This window comes from Acipenser ruthenus, chromosome 10 (genome assembly GCF_902713425.1).
Source record: "Acipenser ruthenus chromosome 10, fAciRut3.2 maternal haplotype, whole genome shotgun sequence".
In the NCBI taxonomy this organism is placed as follows: Eukaryota; Metazoa; Chordata; class Actinopteri; order Acipenseriformes; family Acipenseridae; genus Acipenser; species Acipenser ruthenus.
Window position 1 is genome coordinate 31,119,938 of NC_081198.1, and position 13,946 is coordinate 31,133,883.

Genomic DNA, 13,946 nt, shown 5'->3' on the forward strand with positions numbered 1-13,946 from the left:
TGTTTTAGTATTTAAGTGCTGGGATCAACACTTTAAAATATTCAAAAAGTTAATACAATTCTTAAATCCAGCAACTTGCGTTGAGCAATTATCAAATATATGTTGCACACTTCTTGAATGACCGTGCATTTTACTGCAATAAAAAAGTGAATGAACAGAAATTGCTTAATAAATCAATTTAAAAAAATGATGCGCTAGTGAATGAAGTTATATATAACTTTTCATTATTTAATCAAAAAAATGTGAGCTAGCAACATCATCAACCCCTGCATTATATTCTCCAATATGCACGTCTGAGTTTTTCATTATTTTTCCTCTTTAACACAGGCTGTGTTGGAGCATTCCCCCATGCAGAACCAGTGGTGTAGCCAGTATTTTGTTTCGGGGATGGATGGAGGTGCTGGTGATGTATCGAGATTTTTCCACATGGCTGATATTTTTTATTGTCCCTCTTAGTTAAATAAACCACCACCCCCCTAGCTACGCCACTGTACAGAACAAGCAGCCAGGTTAAAATGGCCTACAGGAGCTACAGTAGGGTTGTGACTATGGACCTTTCTGTGCTTAAACTGTTTTTTAAAATAACTTTCAGTGGCGTGAAAGGGCAAGAATTGGAAACCAAATAACATGAGTGACTCATGTAAGAGAATCATGCATATTTAAACCATTTCCATTCAACCTTTAATACAACTGAAGGACTTAGAGTAAGATCCAACATGTTGTGAAGACAGCTGCTGTTGATTTCTTTTTCATTAGTTTAATCATTTGAATCCCTGCAGGCTTAGTTTTATGAATTCATCCCTTTTGTTATTGTGCCTGTTGTACAGGGCTGACGTGTAGCTTGGAGTAATAAAACATGTTGTACAAATTATTTATTTCTTAGCAGACACCCTTATCCAGGGCGACTTACAATTGTTACAAGATATCACATTATACATTATTTCACATTATACAGATATCACATTATTTTACATACAATTACCCATTTATACAGTTGGGTTTTTACTGGAGCAATCTAGGTAAAGTACCTTGCTCAAGGGTACAGCAGCAGCGTCCCCCCACCTGGGGATTGAACCCACGACCCTCCGGTCAAGAGTCCAGAGCCCTGACCACTACTCCACACCGCTGCCCATATGTACATATCACACGGTCATTAATAATAACCACCTGTTTCATTTAGCTTTCACTGTATAAATTATGTGTACAACATGTACATTAAAGCATTAGTGCCCGCCGATGAAGGCGTTCCGAGCCGAAGATGAGGCGCTAACGAAAGTCAAGGTCAACTACCACATGGTTGAGTCTTCATTGAGAGCACACTATCACTACTGGAAAATGTTTTTTCGCATTATTTTCTTTAAAACAACACTTTAAAAATACATATGGTACATAAAAAAAAAACACTTTATTAAACAAATAACTTTTTATTTGGCAGTTACTTCGTTTATCTGGACAGTGCCAGATATCTGATTAGAGCAATATTACTTAACTGTCCATGTCTTGGTTTGTTGTTGTTGAAAGATGCTGAGCTCCAGTGGAGCTGACAGGCTGTGATTGGCTGACTCAGCAGATACAGGTGTAGGGATTGGTTGCTTTTGTCGGTGTAAAGTATTGATTGGCTGGCTTTGGTGGATAATAACATCAATTTGGACCAATTATGTCTTTGTTTAGTATTTGCTGTTCAATAGATGTGAACTGAGCTTTCATTACTGCAAGTCAAAATGAAAAAGCTGATTTTAAGTTTGATTCACAGAACTGGAAGTTGATTGGCTGATGGTACTGAATCGTTTTTCTAATTTGGTGTAAAGACCTTCCACATTGGTTGAAACCTGCCACTTTCAAGAATGCCTCCACCTTCTGTCTGCTCCATGTTTCTTCAAAGTGTTTTTATTTGTGTGTGATTACACTGAGACCCCTTATGCAGGCATGCTATTTGAAAACATTGTTTGTTAAACCCTTTAGATTGCCTATTATAGTACCAGTAATTTATCAGTGTTTTACAAAGCTTTGCTTTCTAATTTTCCCAATTAACTGAGTAGTTTTGATTGAGGCTGTACAGGGTACTGTTGGACTGTGAAGCCTGTACCTCACTATAGTATTTAATTTACAATTTTAACTAAAGGTAAAGAATTAATTCAGACAAAATAGGGTAATTTACCCAATGGGACCTAGGCTACCTTGGGTTGACTCAAAGTAGAAAGAAAATGATATGAGGCAATCTATTGGCCAACATACACCTCCAGAAAAGATATTTCTTTACAGTGTCATTGAATCATGATACTGTAAAGAAGTATCATGATTCAGTGATACACAATGAATCATTTCACCCCTACTAATTAGCCCTTCTTACTGAAGGCAATAATGTTTTGTGTTTTTGAATGTTATTAATGGTGGCTACAACAATTCCAATGCAAGTATCAATGGAACTTCCATTACACCTGCATATCCGTGACTGTTTTACCCTGATGGTGTTCATGTGGCTGTCAGGATGTATGGAAAACGGTGCTGTGATCTTGGTCTTGTCCTTCCGGGCTAAACGTGGCACCATCTGGCACAAGTGTAAGCGGCCCAAGCACACATCTGCCAGTTATTTTGGGGATTTCAGCTGTTTGTTGTGATGGGGGTGGTGACTAATGTATACAGTTGAAGTGTGATGAGACCATTTGGAAAGCTGCATGATGTATTTATTATTATTAATGTACTAGTTATTTGGGGAATTTATATGTTTATTGTAGGGCTGTTCTGATCAACAGATTAATTAAACCGATTAATCAAGTAAAGATAAAAAAAATTACAATTTAGTGCAGAATTGTATTTTTTTATATAAAATAAAATCAACCAATAGAAAGCCCCAATACAACAATAGCCTGCATAAAGAATCCTGGTGGAACATATGACACATTATTGCTGTGTGTGCGCACCATCAACAACAATAGCTAACAAATACCACTAATTAATGTGATCTTTGTATCTGAATCCCTGCCAAACTGCAAAATAAACAGCAAACAGGGTATACACTTGCTGGTCACTATATTAGGAAACAGAACAATGTGGCAATAGCCAAGCTAATTTCTGTGCAAATATACACTAGTAGTTAATTATGAAACAATGTCCTAGTAAATCCATTTTTGGATGTCACTAGTAGGTCAAATTCCCATCTTATAGACCCTTCTCTTTATCTGTGTTTATTCTTAGCAGTACCTGAGCAGTCTATATTAAATAACTTTACTTATAGAAAAGATCTTGTAACCAGGAGGTCCCTGGTTCAAATCCCAGCTCACTCACTGACTCACTGTGTGACCCTTGAGCAAGTCACTTAACCTCCTTGTGCTCCGTCTTTCGGGTGAGACGTTGTTGTACTGTAAGTGAGTCTGCAGCTGATGCATAGTTCACACACCCTAGTCTCTGTAAGTTGCCTTGGATAAAGGCGTCTGCTAAATAAACTAATAATAATAATAATAATAATAATAATAATAATAATAATAATAATAATAATAATAATAATATAGAACTCAAGGACTGGGATTGCTTAGATGTTTTGAACTGCATATTTTACAACCAGGACTAATTTTACCAACCCACTAATTGTAATTTTCAAGTAATCTGTACTATACCCCTAGTAAACTAAACCCTTTCTTCCATTTTCAGTTGGAATGATCACATCCTTCACAGTGTCCTCACATAGGTAAACCCTACAGTGTCTGACTCTTCTCTCAGCAAATAACGTTTAAAACAAGGTACCCCATAATTCCAAGCATGCCTCGCTGGATTGTTGGTTATATCAGTTCAGCTCGTCTCTCAGTGATTTTTCTTTATACTGAAAGTGTTGAGTTCTAGCAGATGCAGAACGTGATAAGAAGAAAGATGGACTGTAATCCCCAGTGTTGTATAGACAGAATACTCCAGTAATGTACAGGGAGCGCTGGGTTTCCTTCACTCATGAGGATGGCCATCTTCAGCTCTGTTGGGGCTCATGGGTTATTCAGCCTTCCTCATTCATGGAAAAACTCCAGTATGTTCATGAAGTATCCTCTATATCTCAAGCCACGTAAGGTATGCTATTGTCCATAGACACAAATCAAGCAATTGCTTATCTATTTATTTAGCAACAGTTTGTTTGATAGTGTAGCAGCAGGTTAGCAGATTATTAATGGGTCTTCATTTTTACAACCCTCTTTATAACCGGGACAAAAGAATGGGTAGATTTTCTCAGTGAATTTATCAGAGAAAGTGTAGATATGAGAGCCGCATTGTAAAAGGAGACAAGTCCTTCCTCATAATCCAGATACACCCCAACCTTCCGGGGCCTCAGACTTAGGGAGAGGTGAGTTGGTGGATCAGTGACAGCTAAAAATGCTGATTCATTGACGAGCCACAGCTCCCAAAAACCAGTTGTCGTGCTTGATTCAATTTCCCCTTTCCTATCAACAGACTCTCTATGAACTCCTAGAGCCCAGTTAGTTTTCTTTCCCACCTCCACCTCCCAGTAGTGTCTACCAGAGGTGAAGCCTTCATAGCTTTGGACACAGAGTAAATTATCAAATCTATTTGAATTGTAAGGGAGGCACGGTAGATTACGTTTTTCTAATAATTGTTTTTTATCTTTACCCACCACTCGTTTCCCATCTTCAGAGAGGATAAGTCCATCATTTGCTGTGTCCATGTCCAGAGTTAAATCCACTGGAGGGGAATAGAGAAAAGAATAATGAGGACTTTAACATGACTTTATTAAATTGCACCATTATGACAGCTCTCGTTATCATAATGAGTTTTGTTTTGTATATTGGTTTTTTTTTTATAAGTAATTATGAAACTATTGCTCTGATAGGTCAGCACTTTGTTTCTAGCCTTCATGTGGGTGAAAATTACATTGGAATATAAATCAGGAAGCAGTGGATGCAGGGTTCTCCAACTGTTGTTATACTTGGAGCAAAACTATATATCGTATTTACTCAAATTTAAGTTGCCCCTGAATTCGAGTCGCACCCCCAAATTTGAAAAAAGACTCTTAATGCAAGTCGCATTTAGTTCTTAATGAAAAAAAAAAAAAAATATATATATATATATATATATATATATATATATATATATATATATATATATATATATATATACAGTATATACAGTGCTTTGCATAAGTATTCACCCCCCTTGGACTTTTCCACATTTTGTAGTGTTACAACCTGGAATTAAAATGGATTTAATTGGGATTTTTACCATTTGATTTACACAACATACTTAACACTTTGAAGGTGCAAAATATTTTTTATTGTGACACAAAAGTTAATTAAACAAAAAAAAGACATTTGTTGGTTGCATATGTATTCACCCCCCTGAGTCAATACTTGGTAGAAGCACCTTCGGCAGCAATTACAGCTGTGAGTCTTTTTGTGTAAGTCTCTACCAGCTTTACATCTGGATCCTGCAATTTTTGCCCATTCTTCTTGGCAAAATTGCTCAAGCTCTGTCAAGTTGGATGGGGACCGTTGGTGAACAGCAATTTTCAAGTCTTGCCACAGATTCTCAATCAGATTGAGGTCTGGGCTTTGACTGGGCCATTCTAAGACATTCAGGTTCTTGTTTTTAAACCACTCCAGTGTAGCTTTGTCTGTGTGTTTAGGGTCATTGTCCTGCTGGAAGGTGAACCTCCGCCCCAGTCCCAGCTCTCTTGCAGACTGAAACAGATTTTCCTCTAGAATTTCCCTGTATTTGGCTCCATCCATCTTGCCCTCAATCCTGACCAGTTTCCCAGTCCCTGCCAATGAAAAGCATCCCCATAACATGATGCTGCCACCACCATGCTTCACCGTGGGGATGGTGTTCTCAGGGTGATGAGCAGTGTTGGCTTTGTGCTACACATAGCGTTTTGCGCTAAGGCCAAAAAGTTCAATTTTGGTCTCATCAGACCAGAGAACCTTTTTCCACATGTTTGCTGTGTCTCCCACATGCCTTTTGGCAAAATCCAAACAGGATTTGATATGGGTTTTTTTCAGCAATGGCTTTCTTCTCGCCACTCTTCCATAAAGCCCAGCTTTATGGAGCGTCCGGGTTATAGTTGTCCCATGGACGGTTTCTCCCATCTCAGCTGTGGATCTCTCCAGCTCCTTCAGAGTTACCATTGGCCTCTTGGTTGCTTCTCTGACTAATGCCCTCCTTACCTGAGTTTTGGTGGACGGCCTTCTCTAGGAAGAGTCGCGGTTGTGCCATATTCTTTCCATTTTTTATTAATGGATTTAACGGTGCTCCGGGGGATGTTCAAAGTTTGGGATATTTTTTTATAACCCAACCCTGATTGGTGCTTCTCCAGAACTTTATCCCAGACTTGTTTTGATAGCTCCTTGGTCTTCATGATGCTGTTTGTTTATATATGCTATCTAACAAACTCTGAGGCCTTCCAGAAACAGGTGTATTTAATCTGAGATCATGTGACACTTTAAATGCACACAGGTGGACTCCATTCAACTAATTATGTGACTTCTGAAGGCAATTAGTTGCACCAGAGCTTATTTAGGGCAGTCAAAACAATTGGGGAAACCCATCTGGAGAAAGAGGGTTCGATAACTCCATTAGCCAGTATCTCAACCAGATGCTCCTTTACAATGGCCTGTTTAAGTGGAGCAGAGCATGTAACATGGAGCGGAACAGAGCGCGAGCGGACCGAGGAGTAGAGCAGGACCGTTTTGCTAGGAGCGTGGAGTGGCGTTGGTAAAGTGCCTGAGCAGAGCATGAGTGTGAAAAGCCTCTGGCACTCCCGCTCCAAAAGATGTTTTGCAAAGGAAAAATGTTTAACACTCTACATATAAGATATGATCCATAAATGATGCAGCTTTTGTGATGCTCCGACAATATTGTGCAATCTATGAAATCGCCCTGTATAATTAAAGTTAACAAAATAATAAATAATATCCATTAATAATATATTCTTTTTAAACGTTAAAAACCCAGTCATTGCTGTAATAAATATAATATAATAAGTGTGAAGGTGTCAATTATAGTTATCTAATGTATTTTTGGCAGAAATTAATGTTTTAAATCAGTTTTACTAAAAACATAATAGTACTCACTGGAGTCGGATCCCTGATATTTGTATCCAGTTCGTCAGTACCAAAGCGGGAACCGGGTACCCGATTTCAAAGGAACCGGTTTGCACATCTCTACATTTTGGATCGATTTACACTAGCATTGGAGCAGAGCGGGAGTGGAGCTGGCTGCAGAATTAAAAGTACCGCCTTGGAGCGAGCGGTTTCAAAGAGGAAGACAGCGAGGAGCAGCGTTAATGAGCGCTCCACTCCACTCACATGCTCTGAACTGGAGAGAGGTCATTGTTTAACAGGGGCATCATGGTTAGGGTAGACCTAATGATGAAACTAGTAGTATGTCCTGGTTTCAGTGAGCACACTTTATCATTGTGTTCCAGGGTTTTGTTAGGAGAAAGGTGTATAAACCAGCCAAGGACTGTTCTTTATTTTTTGCCGCCTTATTTTTTTTACCCCTTTTGTTATTCCTCTCTGATTTTTCATTTAAATATTATGGGGGAAAGGAATTAAGGCTGTGCAGATGCCAATATGATTGATTGTTAATGTTCTGTTATGTTTTCTTTTGTGGTTCAATAAGCAAACTAAATTATTTGCTCTATTCTCATTGTACAATTTTTTTTTTGTTAGTTTTTTTGACAAATTAAGATGGTCAGGCCCTTAGTATTTTGACCATTCAGTAAAAGGGTGCAGGTCTGGGGGCTAGTTTTTTAATTACACTATGTAACACAATTTTTGTTCCTGGGTAGTAAGTGTTATTTCCTAATTGCTTATGCCTCAAAAGTATAGAAAATGGCTATTATTCCCCACAAACTTTGCTTTTGTGACCAGGACTGATATTTTGAAATTTACCTATTTCCAATGAGAAAACAGGCGAATTTGTGTCTTTTCGTTCACATAAAGTCAGAAAAAAACAACATATGAATCCAAATTAACATGTATTTATACTAAAGTAATACAAAAATGACTACAAAAGATTTAGAAGTGAGTAGTTTTTCGAGATTTACGATTATACTGTAAATCACTTTCACGAATCAGCCCCCAAATGTAGTCTCCCATCATGTTCTCGTTATACTGTCCTTGGTAGAGGCGTTCAAAGTCCAGTATATCCTGGTGGAAGCGCTCGCCTTGCTCCTCCGAGTATGCTCCCATGTTCTCCTTGAATTTATCAAGATGAGCATCAAGGATATGGACTTTGAGGGACATCCTACAGCCCATTGTGCCGTAGTTCTTCACCAGAGTCTCAACCAGCTCCACATAGTTTTCGGCCTTGTGATTGCCCAGGAAGCCCCGAACCACTGCAACAAAGCTGTTCCAAGCCGCTTTCTCCTTACTAGTGAGCTTCTTGGGGAATTCATTGCACTCCAGGATCTTCTTTATCTTGTTTGTTTGTGGGGAATAATAGCCATTTTCTATACTTTTGAGGCATAAGCAATTAGGAAATAACACTTACTACCCAGGAACCAAAAAAAAAAATAATAATAAATTTGTTATTGGTGTTATGAGTATGTGTTCTGGTGTTGGTGCATCAACTTTATTTTAAATCCTTTAAGTTTTTTTGCTTTTCTATTAACATTATTCCAGTAGGAAAATTCTTACCTGGCACCCAAATAAATTTGAACTTTCTTGGTTTTAATGTCCTCCTTTGTTTAATTTGGCCACCGTGACTTTCTGTTGCATTTGCAAGCAAACATAGCCTTTTGATTGCGTCTACATCAAATCCAAGTAGCTCCCGCCAAATTTGAGTAAATATGGTACTTAGCAACTTGTAGTGACATATGGCAATAGCAGCTTCCTAATAGCTAATTAGAACTCTCAGAAGTGCTGTGTTTGCACCACCATGTGGTAGCAGTACTGCTAGCCAGTGTGGTAGAATCAATGTTAACAAAACAACATGGGAACAGGCCTCTAAATGTTTCAAATTACATAATGTACCCCATTTTTCAATTGCTCAAAGGCTTTAGCACTAGAATGAGCTTTAAGCAATATAAAACCCAATACAACCACAATCTACAACATCTTTGTTCGGCCCTTTTAGAAAATTAAACAAAAACAAAACAAAAAGCTTATAGTGCTGGGAAATGATGTATGTGTATCTTACATATTTTTCTATCCATCTAACTACAAAATCTTTGTACCAGGATCTGAAGTGAAAACATTATGCTACAGAAGTGGGGGAAGGGGAAAATATTGATCAGTGAAATATTACTAACTGATATATCCTGTATTCAGAGACAAGAGAGTAAACATTTCAAACATCTCTACTAATGTCCTCATAATATTACAAGCAGGTTACGGAAATAAAATAAAATTACCCATACCTGCATATCGCTGAATGTTCTCCAGTTCTAAAAAAAAGAAAGAAATGTAATTGAATGTCTCAAGTATGTAAAGTTAGTAAACAAAAAGACTAATTATGTAGTTTTCACGTGTGTGATCTCTTATTAAGCATCCATCCCGGTATCAATTGGTTAGACACAATGCTTAACAATAGCACGACAAGCTCTTGTTTTGCCTTCTAATATGGCCTTAGATGAACGGCATTAAGATATAAGATGCATCAGACTTCACTCTAAAACAACTCACTTTAAAAATGTTGCTCTATCTCTGGGAGTCAACACCAAAGCATTACAGTTTATACCAACCTGTTTGAGATAGTTTCACTAGTTCTCTGTCAAAGATTTCTATGAGGCAGTATTTAAGTTCAGATACAGTTTTCCTTACAGCCCCTACATTGATGTCAGTGTTAACAGTGACTCTGGGTAAGGCTGTGGCTTTGGGAGGGGGACAGAGAGACTGGAAATTCTGCAACAAATCAGACAAAAACAAACAGTTCAGAGGCATTCACCCCCTGCCACAGCTTTGAATTCAAAATGATCATGCTTCATCATAATTGATTAGGTGCTTCCCAAAAAGCCTCCATGATATTAAATAAAAGATCTAACTTATGTTCATATAGTTTTTTTTGTTTTTTTAATGATCTCAATCCTAAAATTCTAGGTGATGCTAAACTTTTGCCCATAGCTGTACAGTATCTATAGTAAATTTGTATACCTGACTTCAGTATATCCCCTGGCAGTTATATGCATCCCTAGTGGGGGGTAATAATGGTGAGGAGAACAGAATGGTCCATAATTCACATTTGTAATTGAAAACCTCTGAATGTGTATAAATCACAGAACTGTTTCCCATAATAATATCGGAGAGAGCATTGTTAACATATTTGTAAACTCTCTTAAACTCCCTTGTGTCTCCAGGGGCTCTTAAACTGTTACTTCAGTTCAGAAGTGGTCACATTGCCCGTAAGAACAAGTACCCAGCCCCTTTGTTTTATTTGACTGCATTATGGAGCACACTTTGTTTAGAGGAATGCTACAGGCACTACAAACTAGTTTCAAAATCTGTTGTACTCTAAAGACATAATCTGTGTTCAACTCATCAAGGTTGTCTTGTAGCCTCCATTCTTTGTGTATTCTATGTTTGGAAATATAAAATATTGTAGCATTCCTGGGGGATAGCCCTTAAAGAATTATGCAAATGTGTCTTTATCTATTCTACCAGTTTATAACTCTGTTTATGTCTCTGCATGAACGGGGTAACGCCTGCTCCTATTTTGTGACCATAGATATTCAGCTAATTCTATTTATCAAAATAAACCTTCTTGAATAGGGACCAGTATGGCTTAACCTATTCAACAGGTAAGCCATGTCTGTTTACTCTTGATGTGTTTTGTGTGTTTTATTTCATTTATATGTGAGAGCTACTTGATTTGAAAAGTGATTAATACCTGTAAACTGGGGATATTCTGGTGGTCTTCAACATTGGAAATACAAACTGTTCGGAATGTTACCTGGAGAAAATGGATGTGATCCTCTGACTCTGAAAACTGCTTCATCCTGGAGCTCCTCTCCTCCAACCCAGCGATTTGCACCTCCAGCTCTTCAGTGAGTTTTTCTGTCTGGTTTCCAGCAGCTCTCTGTTTTTCAGTGATCTCTTCAACCAACTGGGTCCAGCTTCTCTCAACGGAGTGGATCAGCTCAGTGAAAATCCTTTCATTTTCCTCCATTTCTTTCTCTACAGAATTCTAAATCAGAGAGAGATATTAATATTAAGGCATTTTGAACAGTAGGATTTTATAGGCACAGGTTAATGTTATAATATGTTCTATACGTTCATGTGGGATAAGAGAAGATGTTTGTCAATACTCACTTTGCGTGACTTCCCAGCCTGTTTCAGTTCAGCCAGCTCTTTTCGTTTCTCTTGGATTTCTTTTTCTATTTCGGTCTGCATGGTTTGGAGGTTCTTCTGTGTGACAAAGAGTACTTTTCTGTTTCTCCATGTTTTTTTCATCATACACTAATACAACTCGCCCATATACTACTCATGTTGCTTGACTTCTTGCCAGCTAAAAGCAGCATCATAAACAGTGTCTGGCTCACCATGACAATTTCACTAAAAAGAGAAAGAACAATGTATCTAATCTTTGATTTGTATAACTGGGATGCCTTAGCACTAGCTCCTTCTTGTTTTGAGGCTCCTTCAGTGACGCTTTCTTCTCAAACTACCACTCTCCATTGAGAACCTGTGTCCAGTATATCATATATCATCACATAGCTTAACCCGTTTGAGCTTTCTTAGTTCGAAACAACCTTACCTTTTTCTTTGCCCATGCTCTTTGTATGGGGACTGTGTTATGATGTCTATGTTCTGACTCCAGACACAACACACAGATACAGGTTTGGTCAGTGCTGCAGTATAGCTCCAGAAGGCTGTGATGTTTTGTGCACAGTCTTTCCTCCAGACTACGGACAGGATCCACCAGTCTATGCCTTCGGAATGCTGCTCCTTCATAGTGAGGTTTGATGTGTGCTTCACAGAAAGACACCAGGCACACCAAGCAGGATTTTACAGCTTGGAGCTTTTCCCCAGTACAGGCATCACAGGGAACACCTCCAGGCCTAGCAGAGCATGGTTGAGGAGCAACAACTGGCAACGCTCGGAACTCCTGAGTGAGTTCATCAACCATTCGGTTAATGTTGAGAACAGGCCTTCTTAAAAACAACTTCTTACACAAAGGGCATGTACAATTATCACTGTAATCCCAGTACCCCTGGATACACTGCAGACAGAAATTGTGTCCGCATGGAGTGGTGACTGGATTGATAAACAAGTCTAAGCATATTGAACACATAAACTGATCTTTGGAGAAGGATCTTCCTGCCGCCATGGAGAAAGCCAGATGCTCGAAAAGAAGCTGGGATCAGTCCAATCAACTGGAGTACTTCAATTTAGGAAACAAAAATGGTTAAATGGTTAACCGACTGTATTCGACTAACTTTTTGGGGTTCAAATATTTTCTTTGAAGGTCAATTGATTTGTGCACAGACACACAAGAGTACAGATACGAGACGTGAAATATCTGGCCTGTACTGATATTTCTAGCGATAACAGGATTGTGCAATGCAGATAATGGCTCACAGCAGTTTCACTGCACCTGCTTGCCACACGCTAATAATATGTAGGTTGATATCAAATTAACCTCTGGGGGTAGGATTAGATCATTGGAGAGTTGGGTGAACTCAATTTCCCTCTAGTATAAAGACAGTAGTGTGTTTTTAATCTTCTATTGCATTGCATCATGCACAAATGACAAGACAGTATTGCTATGTATTGTATATACCAATGGGATATTTTTCCGAACAGTTTTGCTGTGTTTACTGACAACAAAATGAAACCAAAGATGTCCTGCGTTTTTTAAGACACAGCCCTACTACACCACTTCAGAATCAATGCATTTGTGGGAAAGTGAAAGTGAAATCTCAAGACCCTTAAAAAAGTTTACCACAGTTCATTTGCATGGTAGTCATTTTGACAGTTTGTCCATGCTTATGTTTTGCAATACTGTATTTGCCTGTGATTTACCATGCTTTAATTATGTTTTTACTATGGAAAACTTTTATAAGAGGAAAAACAAGAAATCTGACAGTATTTTAGATTAACATTTTGACAGGAATGAGGAGTACGAAAAAATGTGTCTTTCCTAACCTCAAAAGTATGAAACAAAATAGCATACTAATTTACCGGATATGTTGATCAGGACATACAGATTACAGAAAGTGCCTTACTTCCGTAAACACATTCACATAGCATACACTGAGCTCACTACCACATTTACATGTAATGAACTGGAAAATTAACACATTGAGAACCAACCCCAGATCAATAACGCTCCCTATATTAATACATCAAGATTTGGTTCAGAAGGAATTACCTGTAAATGCTGTCTGGATAGACAGTGCAGAGAGGTTTCTTTAGTTTTTTTTTTGTTTCCTCAATCTTTGCCAGCTAGGGCCATCCCCTTTTGCAGGGCACGCATCTACACCCACTTCTATTAACCATTCCATCACCAGGTCACTTTGCGAAAACAATTGAAATAGTTATTGGGTCATTTTCCTAGCCTGAAGTATGAGTCTGCTGTTTTGGGTGTTGTTATGTTTCCTGGAGTTTATGTGTAAGTGTACATGTTTATTAAAGTATAAAGAAAACGATGTAACCTCTAAGGTACATAAGGAATTAAGCAGCTGCTTAAACGGTTTCTTCTTACATTTGAGAATCACTCAAGTATCAGAAGGAAGCCGACAATTTGGATAACCAGATTTAGCATGTCAGTAAATCTTAAGCCCTGGTTCGTGGACTTTATGGAACACATATCTCCCTTGTATCTTAAAGGGTTAATGTCTAAAAAATGCTGTAATGATAGAATACTATCATAATTATTCCAACTGAAAAATGAGCAGCTCCTTGAAAGCCTCCTTTCAGGTGTAACTGTGACAGTGCTGCATTATAACAGACAGAGTGAAGACAGGCAGGTGAACTGAGAGCTGATATTATTATTGTTATTTATTTATTTAT

General features: G+C 38.2%; 1 pseudogene; it reads right to left on the minus strand.

The window, feature by feature from the left end:
- Positions 1–3,374: 3,374 nt before the first annotated feature.
- On the minus strand, positions 3,375–13,365 carry LOC117402901 (E3 ubiquitin-protein ligase TRIM39-like; annotated as a pseudogene).
- Between the last annotated feature and the right edge of the window lie 581 nt (positions 13,366–13,946).